General features: G+C 42.7%; 1 long non-coding RNA gene across 1 annotated transcript in view; it reads right to left on the minus strand.

Moving 5' to 3' along the window:
- The window catches only part of LOC110407256, a 322658-nt gene that overhangs the window by 271118 nt on the left and 38698 nt on the right, over positions 1-12842 (minus strand). The window lies entirely within an intron of this gene.

Here is a 12842-nt window from a genome sequence, read left to right on the forward strand (position 1 = left end):
ATTATTTTACTGTTAGATTGCAAGGATAGCTAATACTTGATCTTAGTGTGTTTATTACCTTTCTGCCAGAGAAATGCCTGCAGGCCCAACGGAGGGCAACCTCAGCATCCCAAGCATTGCACATCTGTGTGCACTAAAATAAGTTTTTCCTCGAGACTCGGGAAGAAAATTTCTGCAAGAAGACTGCTGGGAAAACACTGTCAAGACTCATAACTGCATGCAGCAGCAGGTTACAAGCTGCCCATTACTTCAGACCACAGCATTTTCATTTAGTCAAGTTAGGAACAACGGCAGAATTAAAAATAGTGTGGAAAACCTCAGCTTTCTCAGTGGCTTAAGTTTGCAAGCCATTCTTGCAGGGGGACTAACTCGGGACATTTGTTCACTTCACACTATTCATTTCAAGAGGAAGTGTAACTCAGATCTCGAAGTCTCACAGAAGCAAACAGAATGCTGCTGCTAATGAGATTTTATAGTCCACGCCAAATACCCTCACATCAGTTTTCTTATTTCTACCATGAAATTATGAATAATGTATTTTGTTCTGCATCTCAAACTAATACTTTCACAGGGACAAATGTGAAAAAATTCTAATGTTAATTATTTAAAATTTCTATTTATTTTTACATGCAAAAATGATAGCATTAACTTCATTACGTGTCCCTACAGTAAGAGTTCATTCTCAATTGGAAGAAAAACTGCGTCTTTAATTTCCATTTATAAATATTTAGATAATGAGCAAATCTTACTAGTTGCATAAGCTTGATCTAAAGGTACATTCAACTTTTGCATAGGGGTTCCTAAGGGAAAGCACGCCGCAGGAGCTTGGCCAGCTCAGGAACAACACAACAGGTCTCAGAACTGCAGAAACTAAACCATTTAAAAGCAACAGAGAAGGATCCATTGCAAAGTGGGGTTCTTTCCACTTGCAATGACAGATTGACACACAAGTTATGAGACAATTCTCATCTCAGCACACTGTTCCCTACATCCAATTTTTACTGCAATTTTAGTGCTGTACTCACACAGAAATCACCTACTTCATCTCTAGCTGTGTTACAAGCAGCACTCCTTAACATCATTCTATACACACACACAAGCAGAATAAATGAGCTTCACTCTGCTCTCCTCACTTCCAGTCTCAACATCCCTTTCCAAGACGTAGACCCAACAAAGATCACTGCTTGTGAAGGCTACCAAAGAAGAAAATCTGGTATTGCCCTGAGGAAGTCCTGCAGTGGGTCATTCCCAATCCAAACCCTTAATTGGGGAACTTCCTCTGGCAGCTCCTCAGGATTGTTAAATGGGGAAAAAACAAGAGACGTACCAACACGAACACTTTGAACTGGGAAGCAGATTTAATGAGGTCTCAGTTGGCCTTAATTCAAACTCTTCTTGAATACAGAAGCTTGAATCCACAGGCTCATTTCTGGACAAACATTTAACAGATAGAGAATGGCATTGCTCTACTTAGAGTTCATAGCACTGGACTGCTGTAGTTCTCTTTTCCATTAGTTTGTTTTTCCATAAATGTATATGTGCATATATACACACACATGTATGTATAGCTTATATATGTGTGTAGAAGATCATACACAATAGTGATATCATATGTATACCAAAAAACAGGTGAAAAAGATAATAAAATAGTTGAGCTTAACTGCAGGCTTTCATGAGTATGTATATATACACGTAAACAAGACTTTTGGACATCCTACTTTTGACAGTATGACAACCTCTATGTAGTTTTTCTCTTCCACATGGGAAAGGCAGCAATAAACCTGAACACCAACGTGATCTCGGGAATAACAGATCCCTTGCCTAGCTATGAAAATAAAGTTCAGTTTAAAATTTGTTGCCTTCCTCCAGCAAAGCAAGTGTTGCTACGTGATTCAACTCTCACATCCATTTACAGAAACAATTATAAAAGCAACAGCATATAAATCTCTTAGACCCCAGTGTATCTTCCAATTCTGATTTAAAAAAACAAATGCCTGCCTTGTGAAAAACCATGTTTAATAATTCTTGTGTGCACTGCGCAGGGAACTGCAAGAACTGTAGCTTTAGGCACATTTTGCACACAGATATTTTTTTCCGGTCTCCCTGAACAGGAGTTAAAAACTCCTGGAAATAAAACTAACATCTGCATTTTCTCCCACTTCAAATTTTGTAACTAGCAGAGGGCTGCATTTTATTCAGGCATGTTGTCAAGGGAGAGGGGAGGAACAACTGACCTTTGAAGCAGCAACAAAAGTCTTATTAAAACTAGCTAGATGTACAACAGGTAAGCCTGAAACCATCCAGTGCGCTGTTATGCTTAAAAATAAAAAAAAATCCCTAGCAGGCCTTCAGAAGGGAGGAGAAGGTAAATATTCTACCTGTAGTGCTCAGCTGCAAAATGGGGAAATATACTTCTGGTTCTTTCCTTTGGATTCTAAAGCTTTTGTCCTAATGAGAACACAGCCGAGTTCTGCCAGATGCGCTACCAAGTTAGCACGGTAAGCACACGACAGCGATCCTCGTAGGTCATTTGCAGCTATTGGAAGGGACTTGCTATACTAAAAGCCATTCCCAAAAATAGCCATTGACCCACCATACCTAACCCTTTGTGTCAGAAGTGACAAACCCCACTCCTCCTCTACGTTCAAGAGCCTACAGCATCTGAAAATAGTCCCTTCCAGGCAACCAAAATACATCCTAAACAGAAGGAAAACTGCACGGGCGCCTTCAGGCAGTGAGAGATGGGGGCTGCAGCCTTTGCCTGCCTGCTGAGCCGCTAGCAGCCCACCCCGATGGAGCAGCCACGTGCTTTCCAAAGCACAGCTCTGGCCAGATTCTCTGAAGCCGTAGAGCTTCACCAGTTGACAAAGGATGAGGATTTGTCACCATGGGCATGTAAAGCTGCGGCATCATCTTTCCAGAGTTTCCCCAGAGATCCATTGCCTTCTGTTTGCCCCATTGCTTCCCATCACCCATCTCCAGTTTCACTTCTGCTTTGATTTTGAGCAGAGTTGCAGATAAACTTGGTTTGTTTCCTCCTCATCCCTAATCGGTTGAGATCTGAAATGAATTTAAAATTGTGGATATGCTGAAAATGTGGAACAAATATAAATTTAGAAGCTTGAAATTAACGGTACCTTACATCAAAAGAAGAATGGATATTTCAGGACAGTGTTGTTCTAAAGAAAGCAAAAATGAAGTGAGCAATAAGAGTGCCCGAATTTTGGAGAGGTTGTTCTAACAGCGAAGATTTCCAAAGATACCATCCAGAAAGACTTGCAGGACTTTGCAGACTACTGCTGAATTGCCAGAGCAATTGTTCTATAGACAATTCCATTACAATGCCTTCATTGTCTCAACTGCGCATCCCCTGGTTCCTAGGATCCTGGAGATGGGCACCTCAAAACCCAGCAGTCACTCCAGATTTGTGGCTCAGGAGCGATGCACGGGCTGCAATGCCCTTACTGATCTCAGCACTCAGATTACAGAACTTCCGTTGAAGCTCGTTCATCTTGGTACTACAGAAATACAGCTAATTTTCAAAATACTAATTGCTTTCTTTAAAAGAATCTTCTAATATAGTTATTCAGGACATAATCACGTCAAACGGAGCATTTGTTCTGAAGATGATTGTTTCCCAGTACTACAGGGACAACGTTTTCTTTCAGAGAACTGAAGCACAGGCAATGCATGCACAAAAGCAGACCAGGGCTCCAGGAAGTTTCCCTATCACCCAGCGAGTTCCTAACTCTGCTCCAGGATTTAACCCCAGCTCTCCTGGTGCAGATTCCTCATCAGACATCACTGCAGGAGCCAGCACCCAAACGAGTACTGCAACCCCACTTATACAATCAAGCTCTAAGATCTTAAACCAGAAGGGCCGATAACTAGGCATACGTGATCATGAAATGGCTTTGAAAAAAAGAAGGTATCTTTTCTATTTCATAATGCTGCTGAAATGGCACCGTGCACATCTCATCTTGCATAGATGCAAGCAGCACCAGCAATTTCTGACAGAGTTCGGTGCTTCTGCTGGGAGTCTCATTACCATTTCCTAGGAACTACCTGCAAGCATTTCTTCAGTCTCATTATTAAATATAGAGCTTACACTAAATAGTGTGTTTTATATGCACAGTGTAAATGCCACTTAAAAATCACATCAAGGGTGTGGGATGAGACTTTCAAGGTGAGATTGAGAACTCTAATGGAAGCGGAAAAAGAATTTAATCAGTCACAGCAAACCTGTCAAACTTCCCATTTCACTGTCTGCCAAGTGCAAATATGCACAATAACCATTGCTTAATAGATGAACTCTAACATACATTAAAAATCAACTACTGGAATAGTTGCACAAACGCTTAAGGTAAAATTTGTAGCAGGATATGCCTCTGAAGGCCTATCCTTATGAGGCTGTTGAAATACCTACACGAAGGACTCTTGTTGCTTTCAATTCTCTATTTATTCATAATGTATTGAAACAAGAAAGACTCATTTCAGCATCCAGATCCATTACTTCAGGCAAGCGGAATCACTTTAGCCCATGTTTCTTTCCCCAGTACTTAATTAAAACTCCACGGTAAAGGGAAATATTTTCTCTGCAATATTAATCTTGTTTTTCCTCTTTCTTTTTAAATGGGAATAAACACAACAAAGCATATCATTAACTAAATGGTGAAGTTAAACCTTGTGCCTGCATGGGATCTCACTGGCAGGCTGCACTTGATGTTCATTTTATTTTGACAGCTGTGCTTCAGCTGTGATTATACTCTGCTCTGTTCTAGGAACTGCTGTCTGCCATGCAATGAGCTCTTCATAATCAAGCCCTTCAACAGTAGCTAAATATTTTCAGAGAGATGGACTGAGAGCACTAAACCACACGCAGGTTCTGAAATACAGAGATCACTGCAGCATTAAGCAGGCCTCATGGTGTCTCTTGGTGACAGACTGGACCAGAAGAAACCAGAATGTTTGTGTTAAAAACAAAGGACTCCAGAAGGTGCAGCTCAGAACAGCGCTGCTGCAGCTGGCTGAAAATGTGAACAACAGAAGTTGTAAAAATACACAACCCGTCCCCCTCCCGAACGATGATCATCATTCACCCAAAATGTTATTTCCGCACTGAAATCCTGACCTCCAGCTCCAGTTGCTTGACTGATGGTGCTGGCAGAGGTGGCAGCTGATGAATTGAGCCATCAGAATATTCCCAGCCTGAGGGCAATTCTCAGAGCACGTTGATCCGCTACAGCAACTGTTCTGCTTCAGCAACACTTCCCAGCATTTCTGGAGAGGGGCTGTACACAAGACTCCACAAAGAGCCGAGATAGAAATGTCATGCCCCAGCAACAGAGGAATGAGTAGCTTGGAGAGTCAGAGGTGTTAGAACAAACCCACCAGCATTCAACACACAGCATTTAAGGACAGGTCAGACGTCCAGGTTAAAGTCCCCAGTTTTGCAGTGGTATTAGTGATGGTAATTGGGATGGATCTTTGCACACTGTCATTTCTACATTCTTGAGCCAGAGTCATCTCTTAGGAGGGTACAAATGTCCCACAAACAGCTTTACATGTGGGTCCCATAGCTCCACTAAAATCAAGGCTTCTCACCGTGCTGCTGGGAAGCCATCACCACAAGAACGGGGTGGACCAACACCAGTGCAGGGAGGTCAGCACGAGAAGGATCAGTGTAAACCATTCACCTCCTTTATTAATTCATCCCTCCACTGTCGTCATGCTCAGGTATTAAATTCTAACTTGCTAACATGAGCGCTGCAGCGTTCCTCAGCTGTCATAATCTATTGTCCCTAGCCCAAGAGGCAAATAAACCCTTTTCAAATAAATTTCAATTAGCCAGTCTTTCCTACTGTTAAAGATCAAGGAAAAACCCTGGAGAACCCCATTAACATGCAAATGAGTAGGTACACAAACACAGCTCCTATGTGAGCCTGTATCAGCAGAAACACAATTAATTCTAAATACAGATACATCCAATGAGATTAACATTGGACAGCTTTGTAACAGACTCTCATAACCTATTAATTTATACCCATTGCTACCACTGAGCCCCCTCAAGAGACAGAAAAGCATTCCTGTATCTTTGCTGCTAAAAACATCAAACCCTTACAGGTAAGTGACACCAGTTCTCCTGCTGTAAATCCCAGTGGAGACACAGTTCTGTAGTTTTCACCAGAATGCAGCTATGGGATTTGCACTGCAGAAATGAGGTAGAGCCCACCTTGCTTTGGCAAGGTGAAGTTTATGCCAGTGCTGTGTCTCCATTAGGATTTTTCACTGAGATTAATCGTCTTGCCATGAAACTACACCGCAGCATTCTCTGCTTCGTGCCATTCCCCTGAGCTGAGCTGACACTGCCTTCACGGCCTTTCCTGAAGACTATTTCTGTGGACAAACCCACCACCATCCCCAAGCCTTCCGGGCAGTACAGGAGCAGAGGGCTACAGCAACCTCACTGCAACTCAGAACATTATTTACTTCTTCATCTCGCAGTAATAAACCCGGTCTGACCCTTTGTTTTTTCACTGGCTTTAGACAAGTTATTTAATTGCAATTTCTTGAGGCAATAATACTTCCCTTCCTGAAAGAAGAATTTTAATAATTCCTAATATTTGCAAAATGCTTTTTAGAGTTATGATGATTTCCATACTGAAATGCAAGAATAATCCAAGTCCTTTATCACATTTTGCCAGAACAGCATGAGTAAGGCCCCCTGTACACTTTGTGCACCCACACAACTACTGCAAAGCACTTTTCATTAGAAATCACTCAGGTCTTTAAACAAATTTATGTTGCTCAAGATTGCTTGCCTCCAACCTTCCCACCAAGATGCGTGGTCACTTATTTTCATTTTTCAGTGCTGTCCTTGTTCAAAAAAATATATCTAGAGTTCAGACACTCTACAACTTGCTCAGAGTCTATTTTAACATGTATTTTCCACAAGATTTGGCTCCTGCATTAGGGACGGGTGCGATGCTTATTCAGCCAGGAAGGAGGAAGAGCATCATGCTGCTGAGCGTAAGCGAGCCACAGAGCACAAGTTCAGCTTTCTGAACAGCGCAGCACAGACTAAGCATCTTTTTAAAATAAAAGCACCGTATCAGTTGAAAAAACAAACAGCAGCATAAACAAAGCTAAATCAATGAGCAGTGTCAGTCTGTGCATTTCCTCAGCTCTGAAATGTCAGTCCTCCCTGACAGGGAACTATGTTGTGCCGTACCACACAGTTTCACAGCTATCATACACAGCAGTAGCACTGAGATGTACCAGCTCTCACAGACTAGATCACTATATGGCCAAGAGACAGCACGATAACGCTTGTAGGCAGGCCTGTGTAAGATAAGAGTGTGCCATTCTAAAAGCTGATGCATCTCTCATATCCACAGCAAAACTCATGTGATGCAATTACATGTCAGGGAGAGCTGGTCAAAACGCATAGTTTAATTGCAAATGAGCTGCCTGAGAATTGCTAGTGCCACTTTGTGTGGGATGATGTCCACTGGGGGACACTGCCTACTGAACCCTGTAGGGCACGAAACTGGAGAGCATTCTGATAGCCTGTGTCATGGAGACGGACACTGAGCAGGCTCCTGACACCATATGAACGATGTTTTCCCTGCCAAAGATCTGCAGAATGAAGACACTGATAGCCTCGTGAGCCCTCAGCCACAATGGCTTTGCAAGGCAAAGCTTCCCAGTGCAATAGTAAAACTTTGCTCTCCCGGAGGCACAGAAAAGTAAAAAGCAGCAGCGTTGAACGCAAGAACAACGAGCAGTAACACCAGCCCTTCTCTCAGTTTAACATACCTAGCTCAGATGGGGCTGGGGTGGAAATGGGACAGAGTAACAGCAGATAGTGCCATTGCATACGTAATGGCTGCATTTGGACGGCACCAGTGGAACAATATTCACAGGCCAAAGGACTGTAGATTCAGCAATGCTATTGTACACGTAAAAAGTTAAGTGTAGAGAATGCTAACGTGCTGCAGTTGTTAGCCATGAACTGAACACAGACCCCTCACAATTGTACGAATACCTGTGTGCCCATACAGCTGCTGCCTGCTTCACTCCAGCACTCGTGTCCCCCAGTTGTCCAGCTTGCACACAAACACATGCTCCACATTTCCTTCACAAACATGAGTGCAGGTGACAGGCTCTCCCAGCACAGACTAAAGGGGAAGACCATGACAGATCTGGGGTCAGTTTTTCCCCCCCATCTCCCTTTTGTTTTTCCCTAAATGACACTCAAAAATGACATCCCCAGTGGAGCCACAAGTCGGACAGAGTTCTGCTTTGCAGTAACACCCTTGTATCCAAGGAGTCGGTGCTCTGGAAATTGAAATTCCCTGCTGTACAGGATAGCACACTTGAGACCTATTTTCAGGATTTAAGAGGCGCATAGATCTTGAGCTAGCCCACTGCACAAGGATGTATTTCTTTCCCAGTGCTGAAGGTCTCAGAATAATGGCCCATTACCTAGATACATTGAGAGAATTACTCAATGAGTGCTCTAGGAAGGGAGTGGTCCTGATGGCTGGAGCAAGGCATAGAATATAGAATCAATAGGTTTAGGGTCAATTCCTCAAATTGAAACGTAGAGGAAAAGGTTTTTCATTAGATTTCCTGTCTAAAAAAATGGAGAATGGATAGAGAATTCTGACAGGGGATTTGAATACCTACATACTGAGAAGGAATTTTTTTTTTTAAACCAGCTTCAAAATTACACATTTATACAGAACACTTCTATAGGTTCACCCCAAACTCTCAGCCTGGTTTCTATTGCATTTTAGTCTCCCTCCTCCTGTCTATACGTATAATTAACTGGTAATTTACACCTACATTCTACAAACTCTTTGTGAAAGGCCTCAAAGTTGCATGATACATGGTTAAACTATTAAAAAAACTAAAAACAAACAAAACTGAACTCACCTCCCCCACCAGGGTCCCCAATTCAGGAATTTTATTTTTTATTTTTATGTTGAAAGGAAGTGTAGTATAAAAGAATTTTCATCAGATTCATGACCACGTCTCCGGGGATAGTTCCAGATATTCTCTCTGATTCAAAGACAGCAGTACTCTGCAGTTCAAGTGTTCATTACGCATATTTCTATACAGTGATTGATTACAATAGGGAAGGAAGTTGTTTTAGTGCTTTGGGGGTATTTTACAACAAATAGCTAACCTCGTCCTTTGCACAAATAATTTCAGCTCGTATTGATTATGACAGGGTGAACATGAGAGGAACAGCTAACAGCTGAGCTCCCTCCAGAGATGCAGCACATGTCAGAATTACCATGCCAAGACACACACAGGCCTTTCAAGCTGCTTGAATCAAACTCTGCGACATAAGGTCTGTTTGATCCCGTTATTTCCTCCGTTGGACCACACAGAAAATATTCTCATCTCTATGACAATCTGAGACTGGGCTGATGCAACAAAGGCCAGAACTTGATTTCATACATTTAAAAGCCCAAGGAGATCCTGGTGCTGGTTGGATTACTGGCACCAGCTAGTCGTGGAAGCACATGCCTTGAGGCACGCAGGCTGTTGTGCTATCACAGCAAACCTGGTTTTGGCACCAGAGCTGGCTCTGCTATCTCTTCAGGTAGCAGACATTGCCAGATGCAGGTATTGCATTGTGCCTTACGCAGTGAGAAGCAAGTGAGTTACCTGAATCTATCCTCATCATGTTAATTGTCAATGTGAAAGTACAAGCACATTTACAGCAGGGTGCTCCAGGCAGCCCAGCTCCATGTGCACTCGCGCTCCCAGGAGCCTGCCCTAGCTCCATTTGCAGCAATTTGCACAGCAGCACACAGATTTCCTACCTCTCTGTTTCCTGTCACTGAAGCCCAGTTATCAAGCCCAGTTATTATCCAGAAAGCTGACGTATTTTCTGTCTGAAATAATACTCCTTGTCCGTGAGAGGGAGGTGACAAACGTGCAGCTGTGGTTTGCTCTGGACAGCTCATTTGGTGACATGTGGCTGACACTGTTGACTCAGTGATGCGGTCAGCCACGCCGCAGCCGCTTCGCTGGCGTTTGCATGGGACTAATCAACACTTGTGGTATTTTGATCAGTTCGTTTGCTACTTTTTAATTACTGCTTGAAGTATTTTGAAGAAAAAACATGCTAGATAAATGCTATAGATTATTACTATCTTTGCTCCATAGCTCTTGCTGTAGGATATTTGTTCCTAGGTTGCCCAATGAAGTAGCCAGCAAATATCATCCAATTTTTAACAGCTCAAAGAACAACAGCGCAACACCTGACAGACCTGAGGGGATACAAGTTTCTGCTGACACCTTGCTGTGAACTAAAGGAGCCCAGGACTAACAGAGAAGCTCCAAATTTCCATCTTTGCAGCACAACTCTTAGAGGCGTTGCCCCTTGTCACACTGCTAAGATGATACAGGAAAATCCTTTAGGCCATACAAAGAAAAGTCAGGAAAAGCTCACACTGCACAGTTCTGCACAGAACTGCACTTTGGCTGCCATTTGCTGGGATCTGACAGTGAAGATTCCCTTGCAGCTGGCTACACCAGTGCCTGGCTGTGTGGGCTCCAAATGGAAGCGTCACAGAACAGGAGACCGGGCAACCCTGATTTTGCAGCTTCCCTCAAATTCCTCTGCTGTAAAAAAATGAATCTATCTTGTGTCTGAGAAGGAGAGTCCTCTGTGAGCTGGGTACCCTTGTGGAAATCTTTGTGTGTTCACTTATTTGGATTCATATTACAAAAAAAGTATTGCTACGAGCATGTTCAGCATCCCTGCAGAGCCTGCTTTGCTCTGCCTCTAAAAAAAAACCAGGAAAACAGCATATAATTCCTGTTTATCAGCTAAAGCACTCTAAGCTGGATCAGTTTTTGGGTCAGATCTTCTGTTTCTTAATTTGTCACTGCTCTTTTGACTACAACAATTACGTGTAGGGCTCCCCAGCCTCTCAGCCCCAGCCTGCCCTGTCCCACACACAGAACCCAGCACTTGCTCCTGTTGGGCTTCATGCAGTTGGTGACTGCCCAGCCCCATTTGTCAAGCTCTCTCTGCAGGGCCTCTCTACCCCTGAGGAGTCAACAGCTCCTCCTAATTTAGTATCACCTGCAAGTTTACTTAGGATGCATTCGAGCTCTTTATCCAGATCATGTATAAGATCATGGAAGAGAACTTGCCCCAGAACTGAGGCCTAGGGACCCCACTAGTGACCGGCCACCAGCCTGATGTTATCCCACCTACTATAATCCTTCCAGCCCAGCCTGCCAGCCAATTGTTCACCCATCACATTATGTACTATTGGTGGTACAGATTATGGTGATGTTATGCCCAGAAGGTCGCTGTGAGAAAGCTTTCGTAGAACTCAGACAAAAAGTTAAAGCAGCCCTTTCTGTTGCCCCCACAATATTAGCTGGCTTTTTAGTTATAAATTCATGGTCTGGGGATCTCCAAAAATCATCAACCACTGAAATGTTCAGCAGCAAGCTCTTACTGAACACAAACAACAAAACAGAGGATGGGAGAAGTCAGTCTTCATTAATTCTACCTCATTTCTACTGCAATGGGAGCTCTAGCAGTGAGAAAAATTAGAAAAAAGGACAAAAATCTGAAGTCACAAACATTAGAATGCTACAAAACCAAAAGAGAACACAGACTTTCAGTCCAAAAACTACTTTAAGGAAATATACAACAAATAACAAGGAAAGTAATGCCTTCTCAGAGAAGGGTAGAACACAGACTGCACGTGTCTCCAGTGTAAAAGGCTGCAAAGCAGTTCTCTACAGAGAGCTTGCAGAAGTGTCTCAGAAATGCAAAACTCCATGCAATGCAAAGAAAGGGGAAGATCTTATTAGCTACATGGATCATGCCATACTGACTATACCTGTACTTTTAAAAATTACCTTTGGTAGAAGTAATATCGTACTTTGAGTGACTCAAATTTTCATTATGCAGGAGCTTTACTGCGCTATTGCAGCAATATAAAGGCCTTATAAGTAGTAAAGAATGGCATCACCCTTAGAAAGATCTACTCTCACTATGCCCTCCAGTTAGGTAAAAAAGCCCTCAAATTATACACAAGAGGTATCCCACCATGCATAGAAAAGCTTCATTACATAAACCAACCAAATCAGCATCTAGACAGAAAATATGTTTTGGGCATCGATGTACTATTTTCACTTCCATGACTTTCAGCAGGGACACCAGACATGCCTTGTCTGGTATCACACATAACACTAATTGTAATTACCTCAACAGAAAGAGAAACCATTACTTCCTGGGAGGTCTCTAGAAGCTGAGAAGGTCTAGGTTTGAATGCCAGCTGCATTCAGGATTCCTGCACAACCCTCAGCAACTCATTTGCTATGCTGCAGCTCCCTGTTTATAAAGGAGTTCTACTCTGCATTAGAAGTGGGCTTTATAGATACCGTATATTATTCGTATGAGCTGAGGAAGTGCTTTGTCTTCACTGATGGAAGAAGACTTTATTGTGCTAGGCACTGTGGATTGCTGAAGATTTTCTTGTCCTTGCTGTCTCTTGATGGTTTCCCATTGTAGCCATGTTTGGTGGCAAGAAACTCACTCAAGGCCTCCTCTTCTTTAAATGGGACAGAACTGTTGCTGGGTTTTTTTTTTTTTTTAAAAAAAGCTCGCTCTCTCTCCAGTTTGAGTCTTCCCGATCTAACTTAACAGCAACACAAAGCATCTAATTAATGATTTAATATTTAATTGCAGCATTACAATTTCAGTTACAGTTAACAACAGCACTGAAAGTTTCTTGGCTAGGTAAAACTCTCTCCCAGAGAATATTTGAAGAACGTACCCCTCAAAGAACACTTGC

The sequence above is a fragment of the Numida meleagris genome, chromosome 17 (assembly GCF_002078875.1).
Source record: "Numida meleagris isolate 19003 breed g44 Domestic line chromosome 17, NumMel1.0, whole genome shotgun sequence".
In the NCBI taxonomy this organism is placed as follows: domain Eukaryota; kingdom Metazoa; phylum Chordata; class Aves; order Galliformes; family Numididae; genus Numida; species Numida meleagris.